The sequence below is a fragment of the Coregonus clupeaformis genome, unplaced genomic scaffold (assembly GCF_020615455.1).
Source record: "Coregonus clupeaformis isolate EN_2021a unplaced genomic scaffold, ASM2061545v1 scaf0309, whole genome shotgun sequence".
Classification (NCBI taxonomy): domain Eukaryota; kingdom Metazoa; phylum Chordata; class Actinopteri; order Salmoniformes; family Salmonidae; genus Coregonus; species Coregonus clupeaformis.
Window position 1 is genome coordinate 122,209 of NW_025533764.1, and position 12,289 is coordinate 134,497.

The 12,289-nt window shown below is 44.6% G+C and overlaps 1 pseudogene; it reads left to right on the forward strand.

Moving 5' to 3' along the window:
- Positions 1–6,519: 6,519 nt before the first annotated feature.
- Positions 6,520–9,850, forward strand: LOC123484422 (annotated as a pseudogene).
- The last annotated feature ends 2,439 nt before the right edge of the window (positions 9,851–12,289 follow it).

The window sequence follows — 12,289 nt, forward strand, 5'->3', positions numbered from 1 at the left end:
GAAATGTTTGCAAATTTATAAAAAATAATAACAGAAATACCTTATGTAAATAAGTATTCAGACCCTTTGCTATGAGACTCGAAATTGAGCTTGGGTGCATCCTGTTTCCATTGATCATCCTTGAGATGTTTCTACAACTTGATTGGAGTCCACATGCTGTACATTAAATTGATTGGATATGATTTGGAAAGGCACACACCTGTCTATATAAGGTCCCAGAGTTGACAGTGCATGTCAGAGCAAAAACCAAGCCCTGAGGTCGAAGGAATTGTCCGTAGAGCTGCGAGACAGGATCGTGTCGAGGCCCAAATCTGGGGAAGGGTACTAAAAACATTCTGCAGCATTGAAGGGCCCCAAGAACACAGTGCCTTCCGTCATTCTTAAATGGAAGAAGTTTGGAACCACCAAGACTTCCCTAGAGCTGGCTGCCTGGCCAAACTGAGCAATCGGGGAGAAGGGCCTTGGTCAGGAGAACCTGATGGTCACTCTGATAGAGCAGAGTTCCTCTGTGAAGATGGGAGAACCTTCCAGAAGGACAACCATCTCTGCAGCACTCCACCAATCAGGCCTTTATGGTAGAGTAGCCAGATGGAAGCCACTCCTCAGTATAAGGCACATGACAGTCCACTTGGAGTTTGCCTAAAAGGCACCTAAAGACTCTCAGACCATGAGAAACAAGATTCTCTGGTCTGACGAAACCAAGATTGAACTATTTGGCCTGATTGCCAAGCGTCCCGTCTGTGAGGGAAACCTGGCACCATCCCTATGGTGAAGCATGGTGGTGGCAGCATCATGCTGTGGGGATGTTTTTCAGCAGCAGGGACTGGGAGACTAGTCAGGATCGAGGGAAAGATGAAATGAGTACAGAGAGAGATCCTTGATGAAAACCTGCTCCAGAGCGCTCAAGACCTCAGACTGGGGCAAAGGTTCACCTTCCAACAGGACAATGACCCTAAGCACACAGCCAAGACAACGCAGAAGTGGCTTCGGGACAAGTCTCTGAATGTCCTTGAGTGGCCCAGCCAGAGCCCGGACTTGAACCCGACGATCATCTCTGGAGAGACCTGAAAATAGCTGTGCAGCAAAGCTCCCCATCCAACCTGACAGAACTCGAGAGGAGCTGCAGAGAAGAATGGGAGAAACTCCCCCAAATACAGGTGTGCCAAGCTTGTAGCTTCATACCCAAGAAGACTTGAGGCTGTAATCGCTGCCAAAGGTGTTTCAACAAAGTACTGAGTAAGTGTGTCTGAATACTTATGTAAATGTTGATATTTCAGTTTGTTTTATTTTATAAATTTGCTAAAATATCTAAAACCTTTTTATGCTTTGTCAACTATGGGGTATTGTGTGTAGATTAATGAGGAAAAAACAACAATTTAATCAATTTTAGAATAAGTCTGTAATGTAACAGAATGTGGAAAAAGTCAAGGGGTCTGAATACTTTCCGAATGCACTGTATATACCACATGATGATTGGTATGTACTTGCAGATACTTTTACTTGATTTTTTTACTTGACAAATGGCACGCTATTCCCTAGTGCAGAACTTTTGACAAGAGCCCTGTACTATATAAGGAATAGGTGCCATTTGGAACACAGCCTCATGCTACAGCTGTGAGGCTTACGGGCCCCTCTCTGCCCTATTCAGCTCTGTGATGATTACATGTATTGGGTTAGCAACATTGTGAATAATCATCATGGCATGACATTCCTCTGTCCTCCCTCTCCTATGGCTTTGCCAATATTCAAATCATAAAACTGTTATCACATATATGGAGAGAACACGTGAATAAAGAGGGTGAGGGGGTTGAACCGAGGGACAAAAACAGACAGAAACATGGCCACGGGAAGATGTTTGGAGGTGGGGGTGCTGCGATTTTTTCCCGCCAACAGAGGACAGGACTAGTAAAGGACCAGAGCACTACTTTTGAGGAAATGTTTTTTTCCATTATTATTTTTTTTAATGTATATATTTTTTCCATTCAGATTTTTCAAGGGGTGCTGCAGCACCTCAGCACCCCTACTTCCCACAGCTATGGACAGAAATATATTTGCTAGACAGAAATATATATTTGAATCATAAAACATAAATTTCTGTTATCACATATATGGAGAGAAAACATGTGATTATTGGCTAGATAGTGAGGGGGTTGAAGGAGGGACATTACAACAGAAACTGAGAAAAAAAAACGTTGAGGGAGAGAGTGTGTACATTCTGTTTCTCCTGGAACACTGTAATATACAGTGAGTGATGTGCATTCTCTGTAAACGTATGTATTTCCAGCTTGCTGTGAGACAGCATCTACTAGGGATGTTCCATTCCATATCTCTGTTCTGACGCCATGGCAACAAGCTAGGAATATTCAATTAAATATATCACCCAGTTCACAGAGTTCAGTCTCAATTCACAAGGGTTGCTATGGGTGTCTGAGGTTTTCTCCTCTCACCTGGTACCTCATTGATCAATGCATATCATACATTGACCAGACTGGTCAGTTCACCTGTTTTCCAGGTTTTAAATAAGTGACTGGTTCAAAAACAAGGAATGAACAGAAGCAGATAATGCAGTCCTTGAGAGCCATGGGTGGAGACTCCTAAATCAAGATTGACTTTTCCAGTTTGTGGATTTAAAGAATTTCCTAAATACCAATACAAATGGTTTAAGTAACTGTTAATGGTTAATAACAACAACAACAATTGCCACAAAAAAACAATGACACATAACAGTGTGTTCTGTTTGTCTCAGAAAGGCCAAGTCAGCGCCAGGTTTCTCTTGGTGATTTACCAGTATCGTGAGCTATAAGCCCTCTCCTCGGTACAATATGTTTTTTTTGTCCAATAAGTGGTGGTTAGTACCAAGAACACATGCTGTGACTCAAGCTTAAACCTCTGAATCAACACTTTAATCGGAAACAGATAAATAGGCAATGGTCAAACGTCACAGGGATCACAAACACAATGCCATAAACAATAACACTCGAGAACAATACTTATTAGACACCCCTGGGGATTGTATTTAATCTGTTCTGACGTGAGTGGATGTATATGTGTGTGTGGGTGGTGGTGTGGGGGGGTTAGAAATACAATAGCCAGATGCTCTATGTGGGGGGCTGATGGCTGAATAGAATGGCAACATTCTACAGTAGCCTCACCCCCCACCCCCATCCAGCTTGGCACCACTGATTGAAGAAAATAAAAAATAAAAAAGATTATGAAACCAATCAGGGCTGATGAGCCTGGGGGTCAGGGGGTTAAATGGGGCGGTGAGTGGGGGTTTCAATGACTGTTAGGGGGTTGTGGGTGCGGTGAGGGTGGGACATTAAAGTTCAGAGAGCAGGACAAGACAGATCAAAGGTAGCTAGTATTTTAGCATCATAGCCCACAATTGGCAGGATGATCCAAGGGTTGGCAGATACTCTGCTCCCTGCTTATTGCAAAGACAATAATGCTGCTTTTCGACTGTAACACCAGTGTTACTCTAGTGTATACACCCTTATGTTATACTCAGTGGTGTAAAGTACCTAAGTAAAAATACTTTAAAGTACTACTTAAGTAGTTTTTTGGGGTATCTGTACTTTACTTTACTATTCATATTTTTGACAACTTTTACTTTTACTTCACTACATTCCTAAAGACAATTATGTACTTTTTACTCCATACATTTTCCCTGACACCCAAAAAGTCCTCGTACATTTTGAATGCTTAGCAGGACAGAAAATGGTCCAATTTGCACACTTATCAAGAGAACATCCCTGGTCATCCCTACTGCCTCTGATCTGGATAACTCACTAAACATAAATGCTTTGTTTTTAAATGTCTGAGTGTTGAAGTGTGACCCTGGCTATCGTAAATTAAAAAAAAAAAAAATTGTGACGCTCTGGTTTGCTTAATATAAGGATTTTTTTATTATTCGTACTTTTACTTTTTACTTTTGATACTTAAGTATATTTTAGCAACCACATTTACTTTTGGTGTTAGTATATTTAAAACCAAATACTTTTAGACTTTTACTCAAGTAGTATTTTACGGGTGACTTTCACTTTTACTTGAGTCATTTTCTATTAAGGTATCTTTACTTTTACTCAAGTATGAGAATGTAGTACTTTTTCCACCACTGGTTATACTTGGCAAAATTGTGTTTCCATATAGGGCTGACAGTGTGGACTTGTGAAGAGCATAGCCAAGGCGGGCAGATGGAGATTGAGTCGTTTAATCTAACCGTCAAAGGGAGTGCATGCACGTTGGCTATATACTCGTATCCCCCGTGAACCGGTTCGTACATAACACATTCTCCATTCATGCTGAAAAGGTGGCATTTCCTCCTTAACTCTTTAATGGCGAGGCAGACAAAAAAGGGGAAATAAGCATACTTTCTTATGAAACACTATTTTCTACCACCATGCTAGAGTGGCTTAATGCCACTTCCTGATGTTGCGCCCTGCGTTCAGCCAGGGTTAAACAACAGACTGCTGCAACCTGATTGGCTGAACGCGATATGCAACATCCGAGACTAGCATTCCTAGGCATTAGCCACTCTAGCATGGTGGTGGAAAATGTTGTTTCATAAAGAAAGTATGCATATTCCGTTTTTCTTCGCCTTCTCCCCATACAATTTAGTTAAGGAGGAAATCAACACCTTTGCAGCCTGAATGGAGAATGCTTTATGTACGAACCAGTCCAGTGGGGTACAAGTGTATAGCCGGCTGCATGCACTCCTTTGGGACGGTAAGAAGAAACGACTCAATATCGTCATCTGCCAGCCTTTGGGCTATGAGCAGAATCAACAACCTCTGTATAATCAAAACAGTTGCTTTGTGAGAAGATGTTGAACTTCACAGTTAACCATTGTTATATAAAGAACAGCTGAAAAGTACCAGTGGCCCCAAGTGAGAGCAGGTCCCCCGGAGCCATGGTCCAGTGAGACACGGGTGCCAGCCCGCATAGATGGAAACAGAAAGGTCTGAGCCTTTTGGGTAAAACACTGGGGTAAATTCTGTATGGAAATGCGCCATAAGACAAGTCAACAAAGAGTAGTTTTAAAAACAGAGGTGTTTTTCTATGCAGGGATCATGAGCTTAGGTTAGCCTATATTAAGCACTTGTTTGTACAGCACAATGAATAATAAGTGTGTTGATGACGCACAGCCTACACACCGAATGGGAGTAGGGGGCATCATTTATCCATGACTGAGAATGTTGTGTTAGCTGAGAGATCAACTGTGCATGCAGATTTGTATTTAAGAGAAAACAGAATAGGGCTAAGGGGCCAATTAAGTCAATTAAATGAAATGAAATAAATTGTGTTAAATCTAGTCGAGTTGCTCCAGTAGGCCTATATGTAACATCCCCAGACTGGAAGTGTCTGGTAAGACTATTGCTACTTTTCACGGGAGAAATAAAGTTATTCTATTCTAATAAAAAAAATAGCCAGACGGTGGCAGCATTTCAGGCTTTTACGCGCAGTAGACGCTCCTGACGCACCAAGTAAATAGAACACAAAACAGCACACATCTCGTCCATGTCATCACTATCACGATTTAAAACCTATACTACAACTTAAACGTGATTCCCACACTACGACAAGCGATTTAAATGATTTTTGCTGAAAAACGATCTATATGCATTAGATATGTCTGCATAAAAACACTATTATCACAGGTCCATCTTGGAGATAAAATACAGTTAATTGCAGGCTTGTTGATGAACCATAAGTAGAAAGTAGAAAGAATATAGAGGTCTGATACGCAGCGCAACTGCTGGACAGGGACAGGGATACCCAAGCGCGCAAAATATATAATAACGTACGGTTATTTAACAAGTGGGGCGACGCATATTTAGCAAGTGTGGCGCTCCATGACATGAGGATGTTTTACACTTTTACAGTTTAATGTGCTCTGCAATGCAGGCTCACAACAATATGAATGGTGCTCAGCTACATATTGTGCATTTGATAAATAATAAACATTCACAGTTTCCCACAATATAAAGGGTAGGCCCTATTGTATTTCTACAGCAAAAACTAAAACAAATGTAATCCTTTATATTATACACAGATGCTGAAGGCTCTGCGCGTCTCTGCCGAAAGGATCAGAGTTCATTTCAAGAGGCAACACCTAGCCTATTTCTGCTATGTAGAATGCCTTCATTTGAACACTTACGCAGTTATTATATCGTTACAATGTAGCGGAAGGAGGCGTTAATTAGCTATTTTGATACATTTAGCCTACATTACAGTGATCTCTGCTGTCCTGTACATGGAAAGAAAAAAACTGGCAATATAGGAGGCGGGGCTTAAAAGAACGAGAGGGGAGGGATTTGGCTGCTGTGCGTCGGGGCCCGTTTACTAGCTGTTCGTTCATTCCACCAATGAGTCCAATGAGCTGGGCAGAAATGGCTAGATTGACAGGCACGCCTCTTCAAGGTCGCGCCGCCTTTATGACTGACTTTTATTTCTTCTATTTTTTACTGCAAACCAAATCTGGATGTAAAACGTCACATGTTGTTTTTTCTCCAGCGCAGACACGGTGGTGTTATTTGGTGCTTAGCTGTTGCGGAAGGCAGACGGGGATACCGGTGTCGGGTAATGGAATAAGTAAAGCGGATTTACACTAGTATTTTCTGTGCTTTGGAAAATAGGACAAAACAACTTCTCTAAAAGTAAGTGAAGGGTGCACATCAGAATGGCGAGTCCTCCAACGAATGGAGGACACTTGTTGTCTAATGTGACCAATAACAGTAATACAATTAAGAAATGTGGATATCTAAAAAAACAGAAGCATGGACACAGACGTTTTTTCGTGTTGAGAGAACCCAGCGAGAGCTTTCCTGCCCGGCTGGAATACTACGAGAGCGAGAAGAAGTGGAAAAATAAGTCTGCTGCTAAAAGGGTGATACTGCTGGACTCCTGTCTTTGCATAAACAAGCGAGCGGACTCCAAGCACAAACACCTAATCGCCTTTTACACCAAGGACGAATACTTTGCAGTGGCAGCCGAAAACGAGCAGGAACAGGAGAGCTGGTTTCGAGTGTTGTCGGATTTGATCAGAGAGGGGAAAGTCTATGACAGCCCCACGTCTAATTCCACTACCTCTCTTTTCAGTTTCGAGGAGGCGAATTACGGTGTGATCACGCTGACAACTGCCTTTTTACAAGGAGGTATGGAAGGAATTTGAAATAGAGGATCTGGGTCAAACAAAACATTTGACAGGGGTGTTTAGGCGTGTTATCCAGCGGACTATCAGCTTCGTGAAACTAACCGGAGGTGCGGTGTAGTTTACAGCTCATGAATATCCGGAGATGTGGCCACCCGACAGCTTTTTCTTCATGAGGGGTAGGTGTCTGTACCGGTCCCGGCGAGCTCTGGATGCAGGCGGACGACCCCGTGGTTGCGCAAAACATTCACGAGACCGTCCTGGAGGCGATGAAAGCCATGAAAGAGCGTCAGAATTCAGACCGCGCAGCAAGAGTCAGTCGACTAGCACGAACCCCATTTCTGTGCCCACACGACGCAACTGAACAATCCGGCCCCCAAGTCAGACATGTTGAGGAGGTCGAGAACAAATAGCATAGTGGCAATCCCCAATGAGGAAGTCTGCTCGGATAAGGACAGCAGTGAGGATGGAGCATGGTAGAGTGTTATGTAATATCTATGAGGGGAGCCACCAGTCAAAAACCCGAGCGGTAATAGCCTCCAGGGGCGCACCTGGGATACTGGAGTCAGCCTCCAGCACAGCCGATGCCCGTTCCAACCCCCCAGTGAGTTATCAGCCCTCCCCATGAGGGACTCCCCATCCCTGATGTGGTCACGACCCTCAGCTGCAGTGCTCTATCTCAGGTCTCAGCGACGCAAGTTAACTATGCGATGAATCACCAGGGGACACCCCAGGCTCTACCTCACCAGGAGTGACACCACGACCCCTCTCCAGCACTCCCGGAGCCAAACGACTGTGTGGCTACATGATTATGGACAAGACGAATGGGGGAGGAGGGCTGGCATGGAGAAGGGACAGGAAGAGAATATTCCTCACCACACCACGCCAAGAGAGGGTGAGGCCTGCCTCTGGATGAGTAACCACGGGATGCCCACCACACCAACAGCGGGCACCACCCAGACAGTCATCTCCGCCTCCCGAGGTCCACCGAAGATAGGAGATGTGGAGATGTTGATGGAATCCAATGGTAACCTAGGAGGTGACGATGGATATGCATGATGGCGGGGTGGCAGCGCCGCCCAGGGGAACTACAGTAAGGAGACACTTACATGCCCATGAGCCCCATGTGGTTCGGCTCCAAGCAGATCATAACCCCTGGGCCCAAAACCAACAGGCCGGGGGGCACTCGAGACCAACCCTCCCAGCAGCGGAGGTTGGAGGAAAGGCGAATGAGGAAGTGGTGGGCTAAGTATCATTGAAAGCCCGGACAGCCGTAACCAATGAACAGGTCCCCTCGCAACTCCGCCTAACCACCTCGGAGACCCCCCGGACATTCTGACCAGCTTCTGGGTGGAGAGCCTTCAGATCACACCGATCTACTCCGCAGACTCCCTGTCGCGCCCCACCAAACTCCCACAAGGCCTCCAAGAGGCGGGGGACAATGGTGACCAGTACGCCCTGGGATGAGCCCCCCAGTCGCTAGGTGGGGAGTCAGACGACTACTACTCAGTGATGACCAATGCCCCGCTCAACCCCTCGGTGCCCCCGCCCATCAGACAGAGCCGGGGGACTGAGAGCCTGACAACCCACCGGGGAGGGTGGGGGAGACTCAACCGGTGTTTGGACAGCTTAGGATCCTGCCCAGCATGAACAAGCACCTCTTGACTGAGGAACCCAGGAGCCCGGGCGAGTATATCAACATAGACTTCAGTGAGGGCACCAACTACTCCGCCATCAGCATCCAATGAGAGCCAGGAGTGCCCCTGGCTCCAGCGGTGGCCAGAGGAGGTCCTCTCTCCGAACACATGAACCTGCACCACGCTCGTCTCGCACTCACCAAGCGGAGACACCCTGCCGGACGGTTGGACAGGTCCCTGAGTCATCCCGTGCCCCTGTCGGGATGGGGAGGGGAGGTAAGATCGAAGAGGGATTCCAAGTGCCCCCAGAGAGGCAAGGATGAGTACACGAGATGAGCTCGACTGGGAATGGCCAACATGCCCTCCCAGTTCGCCCCCTCAGACCTCATCAAGGTACAGTACACCCAGTACTCTAGCCATAACGTCAGTTGTAATGACGTTATTCAGCAATGTTTTTGACAGTATAGACAAGGATCTCAAGCTATGAATAGGAAAGATTCCCTTGGCATGGCAGGCACTTTATGTGGTGTTTGTAGGTGGGACTGAGTTCATGATGAGGATTAAATATTTTCTATATCACATCTTTCTATGGCTGTTTTATAATAGACCGTGATTGTAATAGATATTAACCCAGTAATCTCTATTATCTTCAGCCCCAGTGCAGAGAGAAGAGGCTATCCCTGGGTGAGCAGGGCCTCCCGTGGGGCATGGGGGGTGTTCTCCTTGGCGCCGCCACCCCCGCGGACCCGACAGGGGCCAAGGGATGCGACCCCCAGGGGCAGGGGACACTCGAAACCCCTCCTCCACGGTTACTCACCCCTGGTCCCTCGCCCTGCCATGGGGATGCCAAGCGCCACAGCTCGGTGGAGAACTGCGGAGGGAGAAGAGGATCGGAGAGGAGAGTGGCAGCCCCATGAGTAGAGAGACCTCTGCAGTTCAGAATGGACTGAACACATCGCCCGAACTGATGGAGAACCGTGAAGGGACCTGGAGGGACCTTGTCGGCAAAGACCTGACCACGGTCAGCATTAGCAGCAGCTGCAAGGGAGGCAGATTAACGTGAAATGTTTGGGGTTAAGGAGGCGGCCACCACTGTAAAGTGAGCGATTGTTGTGTGTGTTTAGTAGCTGGTTGGATTTAGCTGCCCATTTCATGGCTGGTCAGAGTTTGTAAAGGTAGGGTAGGTAAAAGTTGCAGTGGTATATATTATGGCAATGGTGTGAAAACAACTTTCACTGACTGTCCATACTTTATGGGAAGAAAACATGATGATAATTAAATCAACACATTTTTTGAATAGGAGTAAATCATTTAAATGTTTGTTGATGGGCCTTAGAGACTATACTTGATTCTATGTTTGGGGTGAAAAAGTAGCTTATGGTGAACATGGACATTTAGTTTATGGCTTCACCATTATACTGAGGGTGTGTACCGACCAGAACGATAAGGGGAGAACTGAATATTGATGAGAGAAAATTGAATGAAGACTGGCAAGAGTTAAAAATGAATGTATTTATAGTATATATAGGCCCTCCTGTATGTCAGCTTGTTATTCTGCCAGTGTATTGCGATAGACGAGATAATGAAAAACACGTGAGGGGAAAAACATCTTTCGAAATGGACACGTTGAGATTATTTTGCTGTGAGCGCCTTGGATTTCGACCTGCACGAAAATTAGATTGTTCTGTTTACCACCGAAGATGCGTAGGTTGTACATGAATTCAAAACGGGCCTGCAGGTGAGAATGTGGATTTTGAAACCACTGAAGTAAACAAGGGTGGGTGGGTGAGTAGGAACCAGACACTGCAGGATATAATGTTGCATGTTGGCGTTATAAGCGTCCTTTTCCAAATATAAATTGCAGCAAAATAGATTTGGGGGCACCAGCTGTTTCTATAAAACAAGTGAGAAGTGTTTATGGCATAGAATTATATTAGAAAAGGAAACGAGGAATATGGTTGATGAATTACACACTGAAATTACGCACAGTGGGCGCAGGCGGACTGTATGCAGTGAACAGTGAAGAACGAAGGGGTCGAAATAATGTAATATAGATTAATATGATATAATGGCTGGAATCTTGGTTTGTTAATTAAACCTACATTGATATTCTATTGACAAGCATGTTGATAGCAATTATATTGCATTACACGTTTAATACATTGCGGAATGAGCATCACCTTTAGGTTGGGCGGTATAAGTATATAACGGGTATTTGGAAATAGCCACAGGATGGATTTTAATACTGTTTAAACGATTATTTGAAATTTTGTAATAAATGTGAATATTTGGAGTTACTTTTTTAAAGTAAATACTGCAGTCAACTTCTGCAATATTTAGGAGATAAAGAACATTATTTTAAAGCTTATGGCAGTCGCGTGTACGGGGTGTTTGTTTACAAGCACACAACAACGAGAGACTGGAGCCTTGTGAGTAATCACTGCCTGTGCAGCACGCGCCAGGTGATTAATTACAGTATGGAATTCACAACTAAATGTTTGCTAGCTAGATATCTTATAACTATTAAGTTAACTGTCTAAAATCTGCTAAATGCTTTTGAGGTGATTTGGTTATTAGCTAGTTAGATAGGTGAGTGGAGTGGATACATACACAACAACAGATTATTGCTATTATAAACAGGTTACCAATGTAAAGAGAGTAAAAATAATTTGTATACGGGTATAGGATATAAGTAGAAAGATAGGAAAATAATAATGACTGCTAATATATTCTATATAATAACAATTTTCACGTTATTATTATAAATACTCATTGCAGAGCTAGTATGCAAATCCTTCAGAGATCTGTTTAGGAAAGTGCTGTGAGAATGCTGTAATCAAAGTAGGGATCAGCCTAACCAAGCTAGAATATCTTGTCAGTGTTTTTATGACACGTGCTAGGCAGTAAGGACTGCCAGTTCTTCGCCCATGCCTCAGTCAGAAAGGCAGGTGAATAAAATGTGATGCAGAAGCCCCAAGCAGATCAATAAATCATCCAAGGCATGTAGCACTCAGTTGGTAGAGTATGGTTGTTACGCAGTTGTGGGTTGTTTCCCAGGGGACCAGTATGAAACCCCCCAAAAAAATTAAGTAGTGTGGATAAGAGCGTCTGCTAAATGACAAAAATAAATAATCACAGGTCAGGTGTCAGTATTCTGCAGAATGGTCTGTGGCGGCTATAAAAAGCAATGTCAGTATGGAAGGACACGGATTCACAGTAGTTTGGATCATTCATCATTTCCTTGTAAGATTGAGGTGAGGAGACTGTTGACAGGTGAGGTTTTAGTTGCCCCCTTGCACTGTTATCAAAAACACAATGACCGTGTGTGTGGGTGTGTGTGTGTGTGTGTGTGTGTGTGTGTGTAAAGGAGAGAGAGAGAAAGTGTGTGTGACTGCTTCTTTCGTGTGTGTGTGTGTGTGTGTGTGAGGGAGGCCTCATCCATGTGGTGTCCTTGGAGGCGGCATCCGCGCCAATGTCTTTCATGAATTTGGTAGTCTTAGTC